Source organism: Heterodontus francisci, chromosome 12, assembly GCF_036365525.1.
Source record: "Heterodontus francisci isolate sHetFra1 chromosome 12, sHetFra1.hap1, whole genome shotgun sequence".
In the NCBI taxonomy this organism is placed as follows: Eukaryota; Metazoa; Chordata; class Chondrichthyes; order Heterodontiformes; family Heterodontidae; genus Heterodontus; species Heterodontus francisci.
The window spans coordinates 63,548,900-63,574,019 of record NC_090382.1 but is presented as its reverse complement, the minus strand read 5'-3'; the positions used below and the strand labels follow the sequence as shown (position 1 = coordinate 63,574,019).

The 25,120-nt window shown below is 40.7% G+C and overlaps 1 long non-coding RNA gene across 1 annotated transcript; it reads left to right on the top strand.

Annotated features, from left to right (window-relative positions):
• Positions 1–19,121: 19,121 nt before the first annotated feature.
• On the top strand, positions 19,122–22,181 carry LOC137375607 (uncharacterized). The gene is made up of 3 exons (XR_010976040.1): positions 19,122–19,222; positions 20,024–20,302; positions 21,900–22,181. It is a non-coding gene; the product is annotated as an uncharacterized lncRNA (long non-coding RNA).
• Positions 22,182–25,120: the final 2,939 nt, after the last annotated feature.

The following is a 25,120-nucleotide window of genomic DNA, read 5'->3' as shown; positions in this document are numbered from 1 at the left end:
ATTATTGTCATAGAGGGAGTACAATGAAGGTTCACTAGACTTGTTCCCAGGATGGCGGGACTGTCTTATGAAGAGAGATTGGGGAAACTGGGTCTGTATTCTCGAAAAATGAAAGTTGATCTCATTGAAACCGACAAGATACTTAAAGGGGTAGACAGGGTAGATGCAGGTAAGATGTTTCCCCTGGTTAGGGAGTCTAGAACCAGGGGGAACAATTTCAAAATAAGGGGGAAGCCGCGTAGGACTGAGATGAGAAGAAATTTCTTTACTCAGAGGGTTGTGAATCTTTGGAATTCTCTACCCCAGAGGGCTGTGGAAGCTCAGTCATTGAGTATGTTTAAAGCAGCGACTGACAGATTTCTGAATACCAATGACATAAAGGGATATGAGGATAATGTGGGAAACAAGCATTGAAGGGGAAGATCAGCCATGATTGTATGGAATGGCAGGGCAAGCTCTATAGGCTGAATGGCCTACTCCTGCTGCTATGTTCTGATGTTCCTATGTGGAATGCACTGCAGAATGCATTTGGTGGTGGATGCCCATTCAATAGCAACTTTCAAAAGGGAATTGAATATATACTTGAAAGGAAAAAATGTAGGGCTTTGAGGAAAGAGCAGGGGAATGGGATTAATTGGATATCTCTTTCAAAGAGCTGGCACAGTCATGATGGGCTGAATGGCCAGCTTTTGTGCTGTATGATTCTATGATTCTACAGTCTGTCTTTGGGAATAGGTTGACTTGGGTTACAGCTGCGGCCCTTGTACTTTTGACATGATTTCATCTTGGTTGGTTGGAAAAAGCTTTTTTCTCTTGTTACGGCTAGGTGAAGAAGGGGTCTCAGGCTCCCCTTTCACCCCTTCTCTGACTGCAACAGGGTTTAACCTTTTTACACAGTGATTGAATTTACCACCTCAGTGAGCGCATGCTCCTGTTCCTCTAATATAATTGCCAAAGAACCAATCGGACATGTTTTCTTGAGTGTAAACAAGAAAGATGTAAGTTTATTATTCTTAACGCTCTAAACTGGTTAAAATTACTAAAATACGCTATGCATTCATGCACACATTCACACGAGAGTCACATACACACGCAAATAGATTACAGAGGGAAAGCAGCTTTGGTGGTTGGTGTAGAGTCCGGAAAAAATAGAATTTAAATACAGTTTATCAGTCTCAGAGTCTTCAGTTGAAATTGTAGTCCTAAAGTCTTCACTGGGCCACGTGCACAGGGGTGGGCTCTCTTTTCTCAGGTTCAATCCTTATCCCCTAGTTGCTGGTTGTGGCAGTCTGACTGGAGAGAGAGAGAGAGACAGCTGCTTCGTTGATGGCTTTTTCAGTTACTCTCCTCTGCTTTCTGTGTGACAAAGCTTACAGTTTCCCCAGAGCTGCACAAGCAGTTACATGACATTATTCTTTGTGGTGTTAATGAGATCCTTCCAGAATCTTCTCTGAGATTCAATGCTCTACCCCTCAAGCTGTCCAGTCATACTTGGTGGGGTTGGCTCTTTCAAAGTTGACGGCCCCTGACGACTGTGTTGATCAAACCATTTCAGGTAATTCAATCAGAAATAAGCCCATTATTTTGGCTAGGTTGAGTAAGTCATGTTGTCTCCAGTCTAATCCTTTGGTGTTTCAAATGTAAATTGCAATGGCCATCTTGGCTGCCAGTTTACTTTTTTACAAAACTTATTTGTAAGAATTTCCAGTAAAAGTCTCAGGCAAGGTTCCAACCGATGAAATTAATATTTCCCATTTGGCATGTAGAGCTTTCATGACACCCTGTTAATTTTAGCATATCATATGAACAGCAGAAGACCATTTAGCCCTTAAGACTGTTCCACCATTCAGTAAGATCATAGCTGATCTTTAACCTATCTCCAGTGACTTGCTTTTTTCCCATATAAAAGGCTGGTTAACAAAATTGAGGTGCATGGAAAAGGAGGATCAGTGCCATATTGGATAAAATTTGACTTAAGGTCATAAAACAGTGAGTTGTGGTAAATGGTTGCTTTTCAGACTGGAGGATGGTAGACGGTGGTGTTCACCAAGGGTCAATGCTGGAACGACTGCTTTTTTTCCTATATATAAATGACTTGGATCTTGGAATACAGAGTAGAATCTCAAAATTTGCCGATGACACCAAACGTGGAGGTGTGGCAAACAGTGAGGATGCGATGAACCACCTGCAACAGGACATAGATTGGCAAGCAGAATGAGCAGAGAGGTGGTGGATGGAATGGGGGTGCGGTGGAGGGTTAGATTTAATTAGCCCTAAATTGGAATTTTTTCTAAGAGTGTCAGTAGTGCACGGGTCTATCCTGAACTCTCTTTCAGTGCTTTGTTGAGTCATGCAAAGGCTTTTGGCTTCAGGAGATGGGTGGTTCCCTTTTTCTCTGACTGTGAGGGAGGATTCATTAATCTCTGTTCCCGTTTGTTTCCTGGGACACTCCTGCCTGCAGGTACGTGTGCAGACTCTACTGCACGCCATTGTGGCACTTTGACGAGGTGAGGCATCACCCTCATGGTTTCTGTGCCCCCTAGCGGTCTTTCTTTGTCTCTGCAGGTTCCTGTAAATGCTGTTAGCAACTCTGATGGGGTGCTTCTTATGTAGAAGGATGTGGGGTCTAACATTTCACATCTTTCGGGGTTGACTGACCGGACAGTAGGGGTTTTCATCTGGGATTCCTCCGGACTTCCTTTAACCTGCCCTCTTGGTCACTTTTTCCTCTTCCCTGTCTAACCTTTTGCAAGCCTTGTGCCTGCCTGTCCCTTTTTGTTCTCGGCGGGGGTCCCTTACAGTTCACCGGCCCTCTATTGGAGGGTCCTCCTAACACCGGTACAGGACCTAGGGGTGCAGATTTCACTGTAGGTTGGGGGTTCCCCTCAACCTGGCACATGTGGCAACTCCTGTGGTACTCCACCACATCTTCATGGAATTTTGGCCAGTCATTCTGCTGTCTATGTGGGCTTTGGTCTTTCGTATACTGGCATGTACAGCTGCTGTAGTCTTGTGGGCCCTTCTTAATATTTCTCTCTGGTACCTCTGCGGCACCACTAACTGGTGAACTATTGTCCACTCTTTGCTCTCAGGTCTGTGAGAAGAGCTCCATTTCCTCATCAGTATCTCATTCTTTAAATAGTAGCAATCAGGGACTCCCTCTGCTTCACTTTCAGACTGGGCAGCCTGTGCTAACTCTCACAATACTTGGTCGGCTCGCTGAGCCTTCGCTAGGGAAAATCCATTTAATTCATTACTCGGGTCTCCTAACTTTCCAAAGAATGTCTCAGACAGGCAGACCTCATGGTCATTTGCCTACAGTGCCAATGCAGTCTCCTCTGGGGCTGGTCTGATCATGGCCTGATCCACTACACATTCAGGGAAACTGCAGGGGTCCGTCTTTCATTTTCTTTACATTCCTTCTGGAATGCTCTCTCTTTCTCCCTCTCCTGTCTCTCTCTTTCTCTTTCTCTTTCCCTGTCTTCTAATTCAACTTTCCTTTGTTCCAATTGTATTTTTGTTAGCAGTGCCCTGTCAGAGTCTATTTCTAACCCTGTTTCTGCTTCTTCAGATTCAAGGGAAAAATGGTTGACCACTAGCTTTAGAAGTTCAGACTTCTTAGCCTTGCCATGTACAGTGATCCCACACTGCTCAGCCATTTTCGTCAACTCCTCCATAGAAAGTGCTTTTAACTTATCCCAAGTTACTTCACCAAAGCTTGGAGAGCTACTAGCTTCAGTTGCAGACATGTTAGTATTCAAGCACACACAACCACCAGAAAACCTGTATTAATCTTGCTCTTTTTTGCTTGGGAACAATATGGCTTCCCACTTCCAATTTCTCATTTGTTTGTGGGTCAATTCCAGATGCTAGCACCCAAATTTCTGTTACGACCAGGTGAGAAAGAGGTCTAGGGTTCCCTTTCAGCCTTCACTTGGTCTTACCGTAACAGGGTTTAATTTTAAACTCACCATGTTTTTAGCTTCCTCTTGGTGAATCCTTGTTCACTGCTTTCCAATTATAAGGCAAGGAAACCAGCACAAACAGGCTTTCTTAGGTTTAAAGAAGAAAAGTGAAATCTTATTAAACTTATACTTAAACTCTAATTCGATTAACGCCTACGGATACATGACGCACCCACGCGAGAATGCATACGCGATACACACATGCAGATAGGGACAGAAAAGAGCAGAAGAAATAAAGGGGACAAGTTTGAGGCAATATCTAAAGAGTTTTTGTTACGGGTCTTCTAGCTTACTGTAGAATCCTTGCTTGTAGGTAGATGTTACTTTTCGTTGGGGGCCAGTATTCTTCTTAAATCTTGTTCACTGTAGGAGACTTTTCTCTCTTGGGGCTCATGTATCTTCAATGGATTCAGAAGCTGGTGGGAAGGAGATGGGAGCAGGCAGACATACTGGTCGTCTTCTTCAGTACAGGAGCATTCTGCATTCTGCCTATTCAAACACAGCAACTCAGAAAAAAACCCAGACTGCCAAGCAGGTTAGTCATATGACTAACTGGTTTGACCACGTGTTTGTGGATTGTATTGGAGCAGGGGATAGCTCCTTCATTCTATGCACTGTCTGTTAATATGCAAAAATGTCTTTCCAGCCAGGGCCTAGCAACTCCTTGTCACAGGCTTCTCTTCTTGTCAGCAACAATTTGAAATTTAATGTCCATGTGGCAAAATTAATGTGCTTTATTCTTGGCAGATGGGGACCAAGATTAGGTTCGTCAGGCATGACCCACCCTTTACTAATCTCTGATTAACTTAATATTTTTAAGATGTTCTGTCACTCTCCTTTATTATAGATTCTAGAAATTCCCGAAAACAGGTGCTAGGCTAACTGGTCTATAATTACCTGGTTTCCCTCTTCTCACCTTTCTTAAATAACAGTGGCACATGCAATTTTCTAACTTTGTTATTCACGGGATGTGGGAGTTGCTGATAAGCATTTATTGCACATCCTTAATTGTCTTTGAGAAGTAGTGAACTGCCTCCTTAAATACAACTGAATGGCTTTCTAGACCATTTCAGTTGGGAGTTAAGAGTGAACCACAAAGCTGTGGGTCTGGAGTCACATATATATCGGACTGAATAAGGGCAGCAGATTTCCTTTCCTAAAGGACATTACTGCACCTGATGGTTTTTTAATGATAATCCGGTATTTTCAAGGTCACCATTACCAATAAAGGCCTGCTATCCGACCCGATCCCCTTGGGACCCGACGACGTGTGTCGGGTTCGGGTCGGGTTGGGTCGCTATTCCGGGTCCAGTTTTTGGGCTCGGATCGGGTCAGGCGGTTTCCGGGTCGGGCCAGGTCCAGGTTGGGCCGGGCCCGGGTCGGACATACACAGTACTTACTACCTTCTGCTCTGTTGGGAGGAAAAGGGAAGTTGAGTAAGCCTCAAAATTTGAAAAACCAGCCTGAGCTGGGAGTCCGGGATGTCAAGGAGGGAAACCTGCATCTGGACTCCACAGACACTCAGTCTGTGCAGTGAGCGAGTGAGCGTCTCTATGACGTCATCGAGCTCATGCTGCAGCTTCTTCCATTCTGTCCATCCAAAAGTGGTAAGTACAGTGAGTGCACAATGGATGTAAAACGAATGCTATCAACTGGAGAAAGTGAACATTCCGGTGGTCGGGTCGGATTGGGCTCGGGTGCGGATTAGGTCAGGCGCGGGGAAAAATGGGAGGACTCGGGCCGGGTCAGGCTTGAGTCCGATGTGGTTCTGTTGGGTTCGGGTTGGCTTTTTTATCCAGACCCGAGCAGGGCTTTAATTACCCATACTATCTTTTTATTCCAGATTTTATTTAATTATTGAATTTAAATTCCCCAGCTGCTGTGAAGGGATTTGAACTCGTGCCTGTGGTTCATTAGTCCGAGCCTCTGGATTATTATAAAAGAAGAATACTGCTGCTGCTAGAAATCTGAAATAAAAACAGCAAATGCTGGAATAACTCAATGGGTCAGGCTCCATCTGTGGCCAGAGAAACAGTTAATGTTCAGGTTGATGAGTTCTGACAAAAGGTCATTGACCTGAAACATTGGGCTGAATGTTCCTGGCTCCGGGGTGGTGGGAGTGGAGGTGGAGTGGGGGGCTGGGAAAACAGTGGAGAGCCATGTTGGGACGGCTCCCAAATGCATTCTCACTGTCAGGGATCCCAAAACAAAGGAACCTTTTTCAGAAAGCAGCTGATAGAGTTAAATTTAGCTTTCATAATACAACTAAAAAAAATTTTCAATAAAGCTTGTATTGTATAAAGCAGGAAGAGCTGTGACAATGAAAGAAACAATTTTAAAGCCATTTCACAATCAAATTTAGCAGTCAAGAATGGGAAATGTTGTGATGTAGGAAACACAGTAGACAAAGGGCCGAAATTTATACTTCCACCACTGATTACAATGGTGGTCTGCCTGTGCAGGCCACACATCACAGAGCCACTGTGATATTAAGCACAGCGGCTCATTTAAATAGCCCAGGTGGACGCCCACCCCATTGATGTGGAGGGGATGGGCGGTCCGTTCCCGGCAATGGCGTCAGCTGCCTTTGCGCAGGTGCTGACACTATTTTTAAAGGGTTTTGAGCCCTAATATTCAATTTAAATATTTAAAGGTAAATTTAATTTAAAAAATTAATTTAATTTAAATTGCCCCTCTCCCACCCCTCGAAAAACCATAATATTAATTACTTGTCCTCTCCCCTGCAAAACACTTCCCCTGCCCACCTGACCTTCCCCACACTGCAAAGTTAAATAAACTTTACACTCTAACCCTTCCCTACACCAATAATATGATTTTGACCCTGCTCTCTCGGTTCCCTGGACTGGGATCTAAAGGCGCGGGAGTGTCGGCCACCAGCACGCATACAGCCCCGGGATAGACGGCGGGAGCAGTGAAGTCATTTATTTCAATTTATTAAAATATTTATATTGGGCTCTCATCGTCGAGCGGCGGGGGGGCCGCCATGAGGCCTCGCCGCCACTGGCAATATCAGGCCCGGTGTTGAGGTCTTTGGCAGGCCTCTCCCGGAGGCATTTTCCGGCCCCCCTCCCCCCGCCGACCCCTGATGTTGGTGGTCTGTAAAATTCAGCTCAATGTGTGCATAGAAAGTTCCCACAACCAGCAATGAGATAATGATCAGTTAATCTATTTTACTGATATTGGCTGCGAGATAATTATTGTCCAGAACCTCGGGGAGAACCCCATTCCTCTGTTTAAATAGTGCCATGGCATCTTTTACATACACCCGAAAGGGCAGTGTTATGACCGAGACAGGAGGAGTGCACTACTTATTCTAGTTCCACTTCTCCACAGGTCACAACATATATTAAAATGTTCCCACTTACCAATTCAGTCAATCATATACTCTATTTTTCCCAGAATAAAACACACCAACCAGATTTCTTTAATAAATAACAAAATTATTAGTTTATTATAAAAACAAGTCTTAACCAATAATGAAGTAAAACATATGCACGCAAATAGAAATATCAAAGCCCCTTATCTATCTTAGTCCCTCACACATAGACACATACAATACACCAGTTAACTGGGACAATAAAAAAAAGGATTGCTGTTTACAGCATAGTTCCACAGAAAAAAAAAACACTTCGACAGAATACTTGTCTTTGGCTTTGGTTTAGCATTCCAAAAGCGTATAGATCGCTGTCACTTGGATCTTTCTAAAACAGTTCCTTCCAGGCGATGTTGAAGATCAGTTTGGGTAGGCTCTCCAAGTAATGCAGCAATAGAAGCTTCAGATAGGTCTTATAGCAGAAATGCAGCAACAAGGGTTTTCAGTTCCCACACATTTTATGCAAGGTTTCTTCAAATATGCAGGGTTTCTTCAAATACAGTTGGAAATAGGGAACTGACACACTATATATAGGGTTTATTTTCAAGAGTGAGAGCTGAGCTGGGTCTTCTTGGCAGGCAAAAACCAACTGTCTTTAGTAACAGTTCAAAATGAAACTAAAAATATTTCAGAAGTCAGCCTCCTAACCTCGATAAATCCTGACCTGTCACGTCGTTGTAAACATCTCCCCAAATCAAAAACAACCCTTGCTGGGTGATTATCTGCAGACAGGTGCCTTCCAGTAAGACTTGTTTACAAGCCAAAGTCCAAGAACCTTCTGGTGATCTCTTTTTAAAAAAACACGAAGTTTATCCTCTTTTCATTGATTCCAGATGAATTAAAGTCCATGATTCAACTGTAAGTCCTTAAAACATATTTTACAAAAAAAAATAGAAGTACTCTAGTAACAGCAGACAGGGCCTTGGTTTAATTTCTCATGCAAAAGATGGCGCCTCTGATACTACAGCACTTCCTGTACATTGCACTGAAGTGTCAGCCCAGCTTATGTGTTCAAAACTCTGGAATAGGACTTGAACATAGAAACATAGACACACAGAAACATAGAAAATAGGAGCAGGAGTAGGCTATGTGGACCTTCGAGCCTGCTCTGCCATTCATTATGATCATGGCTGATCATCCGACTCAGTAGCCTGTTCTGGCTTTCGCCCCATACCCTTTGATCCCTTTAGACCCAAGAGCTATATCTAACTCCTTTTTGAAAACATACAATGTTTTGGCCTCAACTGCTTTCTGTCGTAGCGAATTCCACAGGCTCACCACTTTCTGGCTGTAGAAATTTCTCCTCATCTCAGTCCTGAAAGGTTTACCCCGTATCCTTAGACTATGACCCCTGGTTCTGGACTCCCCCACCATTGGGAACATCCTTCCTGCATCTACTCTGTCAAGTTCTGTTAGAATTTTATAGGTTTCTATGAGATTCCCCCTCACTCTTCTGAACTCCAGCGAATATAATACTAAGCGACTCAATCTCTCTTCATACGTCAGTCCCGCCATCCCAGGAATCAGTCTGGCAAACCTTTGCTGCACTCCCTCGATAGCAAGAACATCCGTCCTCAGATAAGGACACCAAAACTGCACACAATATTCCAGGTGTGGCCTCACCAAGGCCCTGTATAATTGCAGCAAGACATCCCTGCTTCTGTACTTGCTTCTGAACCCATCATCTTCTGACTCAGAAGCAAGAGTTCTACCAACTAAGCCAAGGCTAGCCTATAATTCCATCCATAGCAACATCATGTCACAAAAAAGCCCTAAATGATGTAATAAATATTTTCCAGTGGCTCTAACCTCAGCTATGAGCCACAGACCAAGATAGATCTTCAGTGGCATTACATCACTTAGAAAGATCTCCACAGGACTGATGCTGTGAAGCTTATAGCAAGATGGGAGTCGAGTAAGAATCTGACCCAGACTGTTCTCTGAGGTATAAGTCGGCATATCTGCCATACACTGATAGCAACTGTGATGATGTAAACATACCAGCTAATGCTTCATTTAACTATCAGTTACAGTTTATCTCTGCCTTTTGGTGTGCATGATATAATAACACTTTAGTTTGAAATTGAACAATTGTAATCATCGTAAATAAGAAATAATATGTTTTATGGAGCATTTATTGCAGAACAGCTGAGAGGGACAATACTGAAGTGGATAAGTCTACTTACTTAATAAAGAAATTTTTTTTGCAAAGGTTTTATCATTAATAGAAAAAAAATCAGCATAAATCTGTGGCACAGTGGCTAGCACACAGCCTCACAGCTCCAGGGACCTGGGTTCGATTCTGGGTACTGCCTGTGTGGAGTTTGCAAGTTCTCCCTGTGACTGTGTGGGTTTTCGCCGGGTGCTCCGGTTTCCTCCCACAGCCAAAGACTTGCAGGTGATAGGTAAATTGGCTGTTGTAAATTGCCCCTAATGTAGGTAGGTGGTAGGGAATATAGGATTACTGTAGGGTTAGTATAAATGGGTGGTTGTTGGTTGGCACAGATTCGATGGGCCGAATGGCCTGTTTCAGTGCTGTATCACTAAATAAAAATAATTATGTGCTTAAGAAAAATTAAGACATAAATTCCAGCCAGGAAAGAGCAAAATCCTCTAATTTAGACAGATTTCATTTGAGAATAATTTGTAAATTTTTTTTACTGAACGGGGAACTGCCACCTGAATCAACTGGCATGTATATCACCTGGTGTTATCCATTAGCACAAAAGGCCAATCCTTTATTTTTCCTTCTCCCTTCCTACCATATGTTGCTGACCTTGGCTGGGATACGGTCCTTTTGCCTCATCCTCACTATCCCTTTCATTCTTGACTGTCCCTACTACCTGACATACCTGTGCTTGCTTATCCTCCTCCCTACCATAATATTGTTTTAACATAATGATGTGTCACAGTCGATGCTTTTTCCGGCGATCTGGGGTGTCAATCAAATAATTAACTTTCCCAATTTTCTTGTCCAATTTATATGGACCATTGAACTATGCTTTCAATGGTTCACCCAGTAAAGGCAGTAATACGAACACTACATCCCTTGGTTGAAATGTTTGGGTCTTGGCATGCTTGTCTGCCCATTTTTTCATAGTTGTTTGGGAAGCTTTAAGGTGTTCCTGAGCGACTTTGCAAGCTCTCCATTCCCGGAACGCAGATACATCATCTAGTACAGAGGATTGGCCCCTCTGTTCTAAAAATCTTTCTTTAATTAGTTTTAGAGGACCTCTTATCTCATGTCCGTAAACTAATTCAAAAGGACTAAAACTGGTAGACTCATTAGGTGAATCCCTAGTGGTAAACAAAGAAAGTTCTAGCCCTTTATCCCAGTCATGGGGATATTCATGACAGTGTGTCCTGATCATTGTTTTGAGTTTCTGATAGTACCTTTCTAAAGCTCCTTGTTTCTGTGGGTGGTATGCTGAAGACTTTAACTGTGTTATACCCAAATTACCCATAATTTCCTGAAACATTTTAGACATAAAATTGGAACCTTGATCCAACTGAACCTCAATCGATAATCCATATCGAGTGAAGAAGTGGATTAACTTTTCTACCACTACCTTAGCAGAAAACGTTCTCAAGGGAACTGAGTAGCCATATCCATAGTGAGTATACAAATTTATATAGCCATATACATAGTGAGCAGAGAGACCTTGGGGTGCAAGTGCATAGTTCCCTGAAAGTGGCAACACAGGTAGACAGGGTGGTGAAGGAGGCATATGGAATGGTTACCTGCATCGGCCGAGGCATTGAATACAAGAGTTGGGACGTCATGTTACAGTTGTACATAACGTTGATTAGGCTGCATTTGGAGTACTGTGTGCAGTTCTGGTCGCCGCACTACAGGAAAGATGTGATGAAGCTAGAGAGGGTGCAGAAAAGATTCACAAGGATGTTGCCTGATTTGGAGGGATTGAATTATAAAGAGAGATTGGATAGGCTGGGTCTGTTTTCTCTTGAGCGAAGGAGGCTGAGAGGGGAATGATAGAGGTGTATAAAATTATGAGAGGCATAGATAGGGTAGATAGCCAGAGTCTGTTTCTCATGGTAGGGGTGACTAAAACTAGAGGGCATAGATTTAAGTGAGAGGGAGGAGGTTTAAAGGGGATCAAAGGGCAAATTTTTCACAGAAAGAATAGTGGGTATCTGGAATGAGCTGCCCGAGGAGGTGGTGGAGGCAGGAACAGTAGCAACATTTAAAAGGCGTCTGGACAGGTACTTGAATGAGCAAGGCATAGAGGGATATGGAATTAATGCAGGCAGGTGGGATTAGTATAGATGGGCATTATGATCGGCATGGACGCGGTGGGCTGAAGGGCCTGTTTCTATGCTATACGACTCTATGACTATGACTCTATTGGTATCCCGCTTTTTTTTCGGTAAAGGTCTTGCACTGTCTACCAACACTCTACTAAATGGTTCCCTAATAACTGGTATGGGAATTAGAGGTGCTGGTTTTATGGCAGGTTGCGGTTTTCCCACAATTTGGCACATATGGCATGTTTTACAAAACTGCACCATGTCCTTGGAAAGACCCGGCCAGTACAAATTTTAACTTATATGTGATTTGTTCTTCTGGATTCCTACATGTCCCGCTTTCAGAATTTCTTGCACTATCCTTAATATTTCCTGGCAATACTTAGGCAGTACCACTATCTGATGGACTATGTCCATTTTTCATCCGCAGGTCTGTGAGGAGGACTCCACTGCCTCATCAGTTAACATAATAGCCTTCTGGAACTCCTTTTGCCTCAGCTTCTGTTTGAGCTGATTGTGCCACTTTATTTAACTCTGGATCAACTTGCTGAGCAGTGATCAGAGAAGATGTATTAGGCATTTCCTCTGGATTATCCAAATCCCCAAAGAAAATTTCAGATATTCGTCTGTGGTGCCAACTTTACCCAATAATGGAACTTGTTTAGCCATTGCTTAGGTTGCTATACATGAAGGAAATATTCCTGGAACCTTTTCCTACAATTGTCCTGTCTCTTTAACTTCACTTGGTTTTTCCATGACTACTGGAGAAGCTGCTACTTTCGCTGCGGCCAAATCATTCCCCGGGAGTAGGTCAACTTCGTCTACTGGCAATCAATGGACAACTCCTACAGTTACTGTTCCAGACATTAGGTCACACTCCTGGTACATCTGATACAAAGGTACAGGTATATATACTCCCTGCCAATACCATTCACTAAAATTTAGCATTCAGTGCACTCTCTGGTGGAAATGTTATGCCTTTCCCCAGCAAAAGAGTTTGGGTGGCTCCTGTATCCCTAAGTATAACTATAAGTTTGCCCGCCTCACTTGAGGGATAACGAATTACTTTTCCTTTTGACAAGAATTCCCTGTAACTTTCAGATGTCTTATTTACAACCCCTGCACTCACAGTGGTTTTTGTATTTAGCCTTGTAGCTGCAGTCAGAGCTACAGCCTGATCTGCTGTACTCTCGGTTAGGGCCCCTTTCTCTGCATTCACTTTGTGTACCCCAATAAGTCCCATGGGTTTACCCCACAACTTCCAGCATTCTGCATGAAGATATCCCACCTTGTGACAATGGTAACATTTAGGCTTGAGGACCTCACTTCTACCCACAGCATCTTCTTTTCCAGCCTGAGAAAGAGATCTTGGGGCATTTCCAGTTGTCCGTTCTTGTCCCTGGCTGCTTGCCTTCTTTTCATCCTCTCTCCTTCTATCCTTCTTGGGTTTGTGGGGGTGATGGACAAAGGGTTTGGGCTTATACACAAGCTCATAATCATCAGCAATTTCCTCTGTCTGGCTGTTGAAACCTTCTGGTTCTCTACATGGGTTCTTACCAATGGAGGAAGTGAACTTTTAAATTCTTCCAGGAGAATTAGTTCCCTAAGGTTCTCATACAAGGCTTCCATCTTTATTGCCCGTATTCAATGATCAAAATTAATTTGCTTTACCCTCTCAAATTCTATATGCCCAGACAATCTCCAGAGGTTCCAAAATTTCTGTCGGTAAGCTTCAGGGACTAACTCATACGCAGATTGAATAGCCTTTTTTGTCATCTGCAGAAGGTCCTCAGAAAGCACGGCATAAACTTCATGAGCTCTGCCCATCAACCTGCTTTGTATAAGCAGTATCCAACTTTCCTTTGGCCACTTCACCTGTTTGTCTATCTTTTCAAATGAAAGGAGAAATGCCTCTACACCCCTTTCCACAAACCTAGGGAGGGCTTGTACAAATCTAAACAGCTTTCTGCTTGGTCCTTGGTTGAAGTCAGATCTTTCCTCACCAGAATCTTCACTCGAGTCAAGATCACCCTGTTGTCTTAGTTCCAGCTTTTTAACTTCAACTTCCCTTTCTTCTTTCTCTATCTCTCTTTCTCTTTGCAATGCTTTCTCTTTTTCCCTTTCCCCTTTTTCAAATTCAAGCTCAGATTTTTCCAAATCTATTACTTTTTCATTTTCCTGTTAAAGCTTAAGTTTTCCCAATTCTATTTCTTTTTCTTTGTCAAGTTCAAGCTGCCTCATCTGTAACTGAATTTTAGCTATTTCAACTGCATTACCCTCTGGTTTGCTTTCTTCTTCCAATTCCAAATGTTGTGCTATTACTTCAATTATGTCTGCTTTCTTAATTCCTGGTTTTAGCTCTAACACCAACAGGTCTGCCAAATCTATTAGCAATCTTGGTTAAATTCTGCAAATCACTCAGGGATACACCCTCCATCCCCAGAAAAATTGCAGCAACAATTAAAGACATTCCGGTGGTGCAGAACTTTATTACACAAGAAACATGATTCTTTTTATTTTTCCTTTTCAATTATTATTACCCCACTTACAATCGTACATCGTTGGCGTTGGGTTTATCCCGGATGAGCCCTCAATTATATGATACGACTGAGGCAGGAGGAGTGCGCTGTTTATTCTAGACCCACTTCTCCTTGGTCACAACATATATTTAAATTTTCTTACTTACTGATTCGGTCAATCATATACTCTTTTTTTCCAGAATAAAACAAACCAACCAGGTTTCTTTAATAAACATCAAAATTATCAGTTTATTATCAAACAAGTCTTACCTGTAATGAAGTAAAACACACACACAAATTGAAATATCAAAGCCCCTTATCTATCTTAGCCCCTCACACACACACAAATATACACCAGTTAACAGGAAAAATAAATCGGATTTTTGTTTACAGTGCTGTTACAAAAAAAACAAAAAAACACTTAGGCAGAATACTTGTCCTTGGTTTTGGTTTGGCATCCCAGATATGTAGGTGGCTGTCACTGGGATCTTCCTAGAATAATTCCTTCCAGGCGATGTTGAAGATCAGTTTGGGTAGACGTTCGAAGAAATGCAGCTATAGAAGCTTCAGATAGGTCTTACAGCAGAAATGCAGCGACAAAGGTTTTCAGTTCCCACACATTCAATGCCGGATTTCTTCAAATACAGTTGGAAATAAGAAACTGACACACCATATAATAAGAAGAAATTTTATAGTTACATAAAGGGAAAACGGGTGGTCAAGAGCAATGTAGGCCCACTAAAAGCTGAAAATGGAGATATTGTCATTGATAATGGGGAAATGGCTGACATGTTGAACAATTACTTTGCTTCAGTATTTACAATTGAAAAGGAGGATAACTTGCCGGAAGTCCCGAAAAAATTAATAGCCGATAGGGAACAGGGACTTAGTACAATTAACGTAAGTAAATCATCAGTAACAAGGAAATTAATGGAACTAAAGAGTGAGAAATCCCCAGGACCTGACGGTTTCCATCCAAGGCTGTTAAAGGAAGTAGGGGAGCACATTGTAGATGCCCTAACTATTGTCTTTCAGAGTTCCCTAGATTCAGGAGTGGTCCCTCTGGATTGGAAAGTTGCACGTCATTCCACTTTTTAAGAAGGGTGAAAGGGGGAACCAAGGAAATTACAGACCAGTAAGCCTGACATCTGTGGTGGGCAAGTTGCTGGAGTCTATAATCAAGGATAGGGTGACTGAACACCTAGAAAAATTTCAGTTAATCAGGGACAGCCAGCATGGATTCATGATGGAACGGTCAGGCCTGACAAATCTCATTGAATCTTTTGATGGGTGACTAAGGTAGTGGACAGGGGAGTGTCTATGGATGTTATTTATATGGACTTCCAGAAGGCATTTGATGAAGTCCCACATAAGAGACTGTTAACTAAGGTAGAAGCCCATGGAGTTGAGGGCAAATTATTGACATGGTTAGGACATTGGTTGAGTGGTAGGCGACAGAGAGTGGGGATAATGGGTAAGTACTCCGATTGGCAGGATGTAACTAGTGGTGTCCCGCAGGGATCTGTGTTGGGGCCTCAATTATTCACATTATTCATTAACGACTTGGATGATGGCATAGTAAGTTATATATCCAAATTTGCCAATGATACAAAGTTAGGCGGCATTGTAGACAGTCTAGAGGATAGCATAAAATTGCAAAGAGATATTGACAGACTAGGTGAGTGGGCAAAACTGTGGCAGATGGATTTCAATGCAGGCAAGTGTAGGTTATCGATTTTGGACCAAAAAAGGATATAGCAGGGTACTTTCTAAATGGGAAGAGGTTAAGTACAGTGGATGTCCAAAGAGACTTGGGGGTTCAGGTGCATAGATCTTTAAAATGCCACGAGCAAGTGTAGAAAATAATCAAAAAGGCTAATGGAATGCTAGCCTTTACATCTAGAGGATTGGAGTAAAAAGACACAGAGGTTATGCTGCAGCTGTACAAAACCCTGGTTAAACCCCACTTGGAGTACTGTGAGCAGTTCTGGGCACCACAGCTTAGGAAGGATATACTGGCCTTGGAGGGAGTGCAACATAGGTTTACAAGAATGATACCTGGACTACAGGGGTTAAGTTATGAGGAGAGATTACACAAATTAGGCCTGTTTTCACTAGAATTTAGAAGGTTAAGGGGTGATCTGATTGAAGTCTTCAAGATATTAACAGGAAAAGACAGGCTAGATAAAGATAAACTATTTCCACTGGTTGGAGATTCTAAAACTAGGGGGCATAGTCTAAAAATTAGGACCAGATCGTTCAGGAGAGATGTCAGGAAGCACTTCTTCACACAAAGGGTGGTAGAGGTTTGGAACTCTCTCCCACAAACAGCAGTTGAAACTAGAACAGTTGTTAATTTTAAATCTGAGACAGATAGATTTTTGTTAAGCAAAGATACTAAGGGATATGGGCCAAAGGCAGGTATATGGAGTTAGGCCGCAGGTCAGCCATGATCTCATTGAATGGTGGGACAGGCTCGAGGGGCTGAATGGCCTATTCCTGTTCCTATCTTCCTATGTTCCTATGTTCCTCTGTTTCTTTTCAAGAGAGAGAGCTGAGCTGGGTCTTCTTGGCAGGCAAAAACCAATTGTCTTTAGCAACAGTTCAAAATGAAACTAAAAACATTCCAGAAGTCAGCCTCCTGACCTCTATAAATCTTGACCTGACACTTCTTTGTACCATCTCCCCAAGTCAAAAATAACCCCTGCTGGGTGATTATCCACAGACAGGTGCCTTCCAGTAAGACTTGTTTACAAGCCAAAATCCAGGAACCTTCTGGTGATCTCCTTTTAAAATATACCATTCAGCCTCTTTTCATTGATTCCAGATGAATTAATGTGCATAATTCAACTATAAGTCCTTAAAACATATTTTAAAAATAGAAGTACTCTTGTAACAGCAGACAGGGCCTTGGTTTAATTTCTCATCCAAAAGATGGCACCTCTGATACGGCAGCACGTCCTGAATACTGTACTGAAGTGTCAGCCCAGCTTATGTGCTTAAAATTCTGGAATGGGAGTTGAACCCATTACCTTCTGACTCAGAGGCAACAGTTCTACCAACTAAGCCAAGGCTAGACTATAATTCCATCCATAGCAACATCACATCACATAAAAACCCTAAATGATGTAATAAATATTTTCCAGTGGCTCTAACCTCAGCTTTGAGCCACAGACCAAGATAGATCTGCAGTGGCATTACATCACTTAGAAAGATCTCCACAGTACTGATGCTGTGAAGCTTATAACAAGATGGGAGTTGAGTAAGAATCTGACCCAGACTGTTCTCTGAGGTATAAGTTGGCATGTCTACCATAAACTGAGGATAATAAAAGAGGGATGATAGCAACCGTGATGACAGATTGTAAGGACAATGATTCTACAGCAGTAAATGTACCAGCTAATGCTTCATTTAACTATCAGTTACAGTTTATCTCCGTATTTTGTTATGCATGATATAATAACATTTCAGTTTGAAATTGAACAAAGTTTGTAATCACTGTAAATAAGAAATAGTATGTTTTATGGAGTATTTATTGCAGAACAGCTGAGCGGTGTGATACTGAAGTGGACTAGTCTACAAATTTATTTTGTTTAATAAAGAAAATTTTACTGCAAAGGTTTTATCATTAATAGAAAAAAATCAGCATAAACCATCGAAATAATTATGTGCTTAAGAGAAATTAAGGAATAAATTCCAGCCAGGAAAGAGCAAAATCCTCTAATTTAGACAGATTTTATTTTAAATTGATAGCAACATTTTTACTGGACAGGGAAATGTCTCCTTAATTTACTGGCATGTATTCTACCTGGTGTTATCCATTAGTACAGAAAGCCAATATTTTTTTCTTTCTGCCTTCCTACCATATGTTGCTGACCATGGCTGGGATATGGTCCCAAAAGTGCTGGCAGTTCTCAGGTACAACACTCAAGGGGCCACTCCTTGTGTGATCCTAGTCAGTAAGTGTAGGAAGCATCACCGTTGACCCTAATATTGTCCTCATCTGATACCCATTTTTACAATTTGTAATAGAGATCAGTGGATAGTTATCAGGAGTGAGATCCCTGTCCTTAGCTTACTAATGCAGAAATAAACTGTTGTGTCTCAATACAATATCTGATAAAGCATGATAAGCTGTTAAGAGAAATAAGCAAGTTTCATTGCAGCAGGTTATTAGCCATTTATGAAATAAAATGGTGATCTGTCTAAGTGTTGTTAACTGTTATAAATAATTGATTACTGATTGAATGTGAATTAGTAATACTGAAGATTGTTAATATGGACAAACAACACCTTTATTCTTAAAATTAACTCCTCAGGCTTACAAAACAATAACTAGCACATATTCTTGCAGTGTGATTTTAACATTTCTCAATTACTTTAAGCAGCATTTGCTCATCGTTGTTATTCTAGCTGAGGGTAAATTTAGCTATTCACATGATGAATCCAGCAGAAGGTTTCATATTCTGTTGTCTGTGTGTGGATTTGACACTTGCTGGTAACTATAACTGTTTATCTTCCTACAGAAAAGGCCAAATCCATTGAGAGCAAAATCAAAAGTAAAAACTGTCAATTTAATAGGAATTATCAGTACAGGAAATATTAATATCTATTTAAAATAGATTTTTTAAAATATTAATATATATTTAAAATTTGTTGTAACAATACTGCAGAAGCTTTAATTACATTTTATAATGGTGTCAGCCACTTCAGGACATATCATAATAACAGATTAACAAATCTATCATGGGGAACAGTATTTTGATTATATACGTACATATTTTCAAGCTCTGTGATACAGGAGTTACGTACTGGATGCATGCACGTTTGTGTTGGCTGTAAGTCAAGGGTTGGCATGCTTCCTCTACTAAAATTATAACATGGAGCCTCTGACCTGCTGGGCTTGTGACAGCCTCAGTCTCGAAGTGGATGGCTGCTGACACCATCGACTCCACTGACCAGACTGAGGGGATTCTGGCTGAAAAGTGAAAATGTTTCTTGGATTCAACAGTTAATGATGTGCAGGTTCAGCTTTTCCATTTAATTTTTGAAGATAATTACCAATGCCTACATAACAGGTAAAAATGTTATTTCTTTTTCGACTTGATTGCAGACTTCATAAGTAATTTAATGTTGTGTTAATGGTGGATCAATTAAATCCAGTGTCTGTGTCATCTTTTACTCTTGCTATTTACTGGAATAGACTATGGTGTTAATAACACTATTATAAACAGGAATACAATCCTAAAAATGAAAATGAAATAATGTATCAAAATGACATTTATATGTTTTGTAAAACTATCCCTGACATATGTGTTCAAGTTAGCTGGATTTGAATGTTAATATTGAGCTTCTGTATGGTAAGAAAGATTATATATAGCATATCATGCTGGTTTTTCCACGACTGAATCACTTGTATGTTTGTGCACATCAGCCAATGGGAAATGCAAAGATTTAAACAGTTGATCACAATGTTCACTTGATCTGGAATTAGCTGTCTTTATTTGACAGCTAAGGATTTTTATATCAATATATTGAACCAGACAATAAATGCTGACATTGAAAATATATCTTCAGAATGATTGCCAGTCTTAAAGCCAGGGCTTTATGCAATGAACAATTCTAGGTGTGCGACCTACAATTTTCTGATATGCGGCAGGCTGGGCAAGGTACCACAATGTCAGTGCAGAAATATTCCTTACTCACTGGTTTGCCTTAATTAATTTTGTGGGTTTGAAAGTTTGGAAACTGCTGCTTCTAGCACTGATGGTCTACGGGTGAGGAAATGCTAAAGTAGAACACTGAGGTTGGTTAAATTCAGTAAGAGATATCTGTAATGAGTGGGAATATTGGATATAAACTTTCTATGTGACCTATAGGTAACCGTGCTATGGATGAATGCAGCCAACGAAAATACCCTTGTCCGAGCAGACATGGTGGGTAAGCAGAACTGAATTGCTGAAGTTCTCGTGGTGGAAATGAGAAGCTCCAAGAAAATTCCTGATGCACATCTTCTTGAAGTCTTTTAAAGACTTCCTTATTGTTTACCAAAGCTTTTACTTTGTCTTGTCAACAAATTTCAAGTTCGTTTCCTCATACTCAAGTCTAATCATCTATATGAACCGAGAACAAAAGTGGACATAGCACAGAATCCCGGGGTATGTCACTTTCAACCTTCTTCAATTGAAGCAGCACTCACTTACCCTAATTCTCCTTTTCATGGCTCATTATGAAAATATATAAGCGAACGTTTCCTGCTCCAAGTGTTAAATGACAGGACTGAATTGTGGTGAGATTTATGCCCATCACTTCAACTGAACACCAGCTACATCACCTTACTTAACTCATCTGCTGAGGAAACACTCATCCATGCCCTTGTTACCTCTTGACTCAACTAGTCCAAATCTCTCCTGGTCAGCCTCCCACCTTGTAACCTTCGTAAACTAGAGCTCATCCAAAACTCTGCCGCCCATATCCCAACTCCCACTCCCGATCATCCACCACCCCTGTGCTTGTTAACCTACATTGGCTCCAAGCTTGACAAACCTCAATTTTAAAATTCTCATCCTTGTTTTCAAATCCACCCATGGTCTCATCCCTTTCTATCTCTGTAACCTCCAGGCCTACAACCCTCCAAGATCTCCGTGGTCCTCCTATTTCGGTCTCTTGCGCAATCCTCAATTTTTTGTTCCATCATTGGTTGGCCCTAATCTCTAGAATTCCCTCCCTAAACCTCTCTGTCTCTCTAGTCCTCTCTCCTTCATTAAGACGCTCATTAAAACCTACCTCTTTGCCCAAGGCATATCTTATGTTTCTTTAAAGCACCTTGGGACATTTTGTTATGCTAAAGGTGAATGCTAAATATTCACTATTTAGTGATATATGCGAAATGAAAGTTTTTCTGGTAATTTCCTGTAGTCAGTGTGTTTAATATATTTATGTAGGCAACCTCTAGCCTATATTGAGCATGGCTTACCTGGGGATGAGGCAGGGTGCACAAAACTGTTTGCCACAATTAATATGGGGTCACGAAATTGACTCCAGTTTTCAGTTTGATGGTTGGTAAATTGGTAGCCCTGCTGCATGAAGTGGGGAAAGAAGTGTTGGCCTAAACGCCACTCCCTCCAGAAGGCAATATGCTTATCACAATGTGGCAGCCAAGCTCAATGCTGAGTACATTACCTGCCAGGCCTGGTCAGTACATTACCTGCCAGTCTTACAGTGCTTTCATTTCTGGCCATGCATACTGATAACACACCCATTTGAGCTCAAAATTATAATTGAAAGTCTTAGCACACACACATATCTTCAAAGGGCTTCACAAATGTTGGTCACATCATGGTGGGAGCAGCCAAGCTGCTTGTGATGCATACTGATCGCCCTGTCATACTTGCTTTCATTTTGTACTACTTAAAACATGAACTATGAGGTGCTTTCACAGTACCCAAGACAATTATAATACTCTGTTTTTATATGTATACAAAATCTATTTAAAAATAGTTTTTAGGTTAGGTATTAAATAGCACATTTGTGTGATCATTGAGAAAGCCTACATTACTGATTTGCCACCTTGTCACATTTGCATTATTTGGTACCTTTCACATGATAAAAATTCCATACCTAGCACCTATACATCCTGTGTCCTTATAATTTGCATATGAAAGTGCTACAAATGATTTTTTTTAGCAATGTATTATGCTTATAGCAATTTTGCTAAATTTCATGCTTGCTATAATTAATTATGTTTTTTTCCAGAATTCTGAATGACTTCAGAGTTAGTGAGAGAAATTATTGAAATAACCAGCCTACTAACTGGATCACAGTTAAAGAATCACCTTTTTGTACTGGCAACATTCTTCATTAAAATAAGTTTAGAGATATATTAATCTGAAACTTTTATAGGGACATTACAAAACCATTCATTTGGGACTGAGAAAATGAATTCTTTGGATGAAGAACTCCCATTTGTGAAAAAGCCCCCCAAAAATTCATACAACAGGAAAGATGAGTCTGAAGTTGGTTCTGAATTTATTTCTGAAATATGGTCCAATAACCTCTCTAATAACTCAAATACAGACTTAAGTTTTATTTCAGAAAATACTGCTGTAAGAACCGAGTCTGTTAATCAGGTTTTGACAGAGGACAGCAGCCAACATAAAGTAAATGCAATTTCCATCGGACTTTCTGCAGATCCTGATTCTATAAATAACGACCAGCTTCCTGAGCATGGCGACTTCATCTCCACAGTAAAAATGTCATCAGAATCACCTCTGCTTTCCAAGGCCGATGATACTCCTTGTGATTCCTCAGGTTCTTACCATACCGCTGTATGCTCTGAGATTCTAGAAAATCTTAGTGACTGTAGTGGACCATTTGAGGACATTGAAGAACTTCCAACGGACTACGATGAAAACCAAGATGTTTCTGAAAGTGCCAGATCAGAACTTTTAACTGATGCACAAAAAGAACATAGCAGTGATCTGTTAAATAGTTCTGGAAATGAGAACAGTTTAAATGATTGTTCACTAGCACTTCAATTGAATTGTTGTGAAGGGCAAGAGCAAGTATTTGTGAATAAGCATAAAAGGGAGTTGTGTGAACTAAATGCTGAGAGGGAAATCTATGCATTAGATGGAGAGATGAAGGTCTCTAGATTAGATAGCAAGAATGAGCCTGATGTTAACTCTAATTATAAAAAAGATGTGAGTGTAACTGTAAATTCCTGTGATGAAAAAAATTCTTTTGAGTATAAAGCTGCCTCTGACCCACTAGAAGAAAAAAATAATTTCAATAGCGCTATGGTACCTAATGATACTTTATTAACCACTAATAGCAACTCATATACCCAAGGAATAGTCAGCAAATCAACTGAATATGATCTATCAGTGAGGGGCACAGATATCAAGAGCTGTAAAGGAAATGGAGACAAACAGGTTCAACTGTCAATCATAGCCCAGAATAGCAAAACTAGAGTGAGAAATAGCACAGTGCAGCTTGCCAAAAATCAGAAGGCAGGAGTAAGTATACATGAATCCCCAAGCTGTTATCTACAACTTAGTTCAAATGAACCTGAAGAAATGTTTCAAATAGATAAGTTTGAAAATGGTTTCAAAAATGACTCATGTGTTAATGGTAAAAGGGTATATGCTGATTGTATGAGTGAAACATTCAGTGTAGCAAGTGAGTTAGATGAAACTGATTATGAGGTTCAGAGGTTAACTGCTTTGGCCTTTCAAAGTTTGCCCAATCCGAATGATGATTACCTTAACATTTATAATTCTAGAGCATTCATTGATTTTTCATCAGAGGAATGCCACAAAACAAACAGATTGTCAAATTGCATTGGATTAGACTGCACTGGCTTATTTGACAGTAATGAGGAATGCTCAGATTCCAGCAACACAGCCTGTGCATTATATGCTGCTGCTGAAGAAAACAACAAGGAGTTATTTGATGATTTAGTTGACAGAGTACAGTTTGAGTGTGTTGATGTAGTTGTGGAAACTCAAGATAAAAGCAAAGATCTTAAAACAAGCAGAACTGTCCCAAAACGACAAATTGAACTAAGAAAACGACAGAGAAGTGAATTAAAAGTCTTTACTTCAAGAGGCACCATTAATTCCTGTGTCTCTGTCGATCCTGGAGTTGAAACTGAGAATAAAGAAGGAACTTCAGAATGTTTGCAAAACTCTGAAAATATGCCTTATATAGGAAATACCGATATCAAAGATGAAGATAGTATTGATAAACAGCTACAAAGAGCAACATCTACAGAAGGATCTTTGACAAAAAACAAATTTGCATCCTGCCTTATCACAAACGTGATATCCAAGAAAATGCAGTTTGAGCAAGATCTCAAAATGGAGCATGGATTAGATAAGAATACATACTCTTCAATTTGTCCAACCCCTACCTTTTTGAAAAAGGAAGATATTGACCTTCCTCCAATAGTTTCACAACAAATTGAGCATGAAGATTCTACTTCAAATTCTGAACCTGTCAAATTCATTCAAGGCAATTTCAGAAAGAAGGGCTGTGAATTAAATGATAAAAATATTGAGGAAAATAGAAATATGGGACAAACACACAGTTTCAGTTGTTTAAAGTGTGAAGGCGGTCTAAATTGGGATGAGCAGAAGAACAAAAACATCCTCACTTGCTGCGAAACCAGTGCCTTTAGAAATTGGAGTGAAAGTAATACAGGCAGCCAAAATGAAACCAGTGCAGATAGAACATTAGAACTGAGTGCTGAGAAATCATGCCCCATGTTATATGACCTTAGCACTAATATATCTGAGCAGGGGGAAAAAATGAATGCACCATGTATTTCAGGGAATAAATACATAGATTATATGTCACAGGCTTACGAAGAAAAATTTGAATCAAATGAAAGAATGCAAAGCAAACAGACACCATATAAAGATAGAACACGTGACATTCAGTCAGGTAACACCCAATGCAACATCAATGCATCAAGTAATATTCTTGCATTAAAATCACCAGAGATCCTACACAGCTCTCAGACAGCAAATATGCAGCAAACCAGCCCATTTTGTATTGCCAAAGAGTTTTTGCCCACAATGGATTCTAACACTATTAGTCTAGACCTGAAATATCAGATTCTTCCTACTTCATTTAAATTAGAATCTGGACTGGAGCAAGATGAAGTTTCACTGTCTAATATAAAAGAAAATGCATCTACAAAAAACAAAACAAAGGACCCTACTTATTATGTGAGGGATGTGAGAAAACTGGTTCGAAATACTTATAGTGCTTTGACATTCTGTGCCACCAAGGTTAAATCTGATGTACCAGAAGAAGTTCACAATCCTTCTAGTATAGAGCAATCACTTCCAGCAACACACCACAAACTATCAATGAATGACAGCCTTTTGTCACCAATTCTTATTCAATGCCAATCAATAAACAGGAAAGCTGATGAAGATGATCACAGCCATTCAATGGTTGACAAGAAA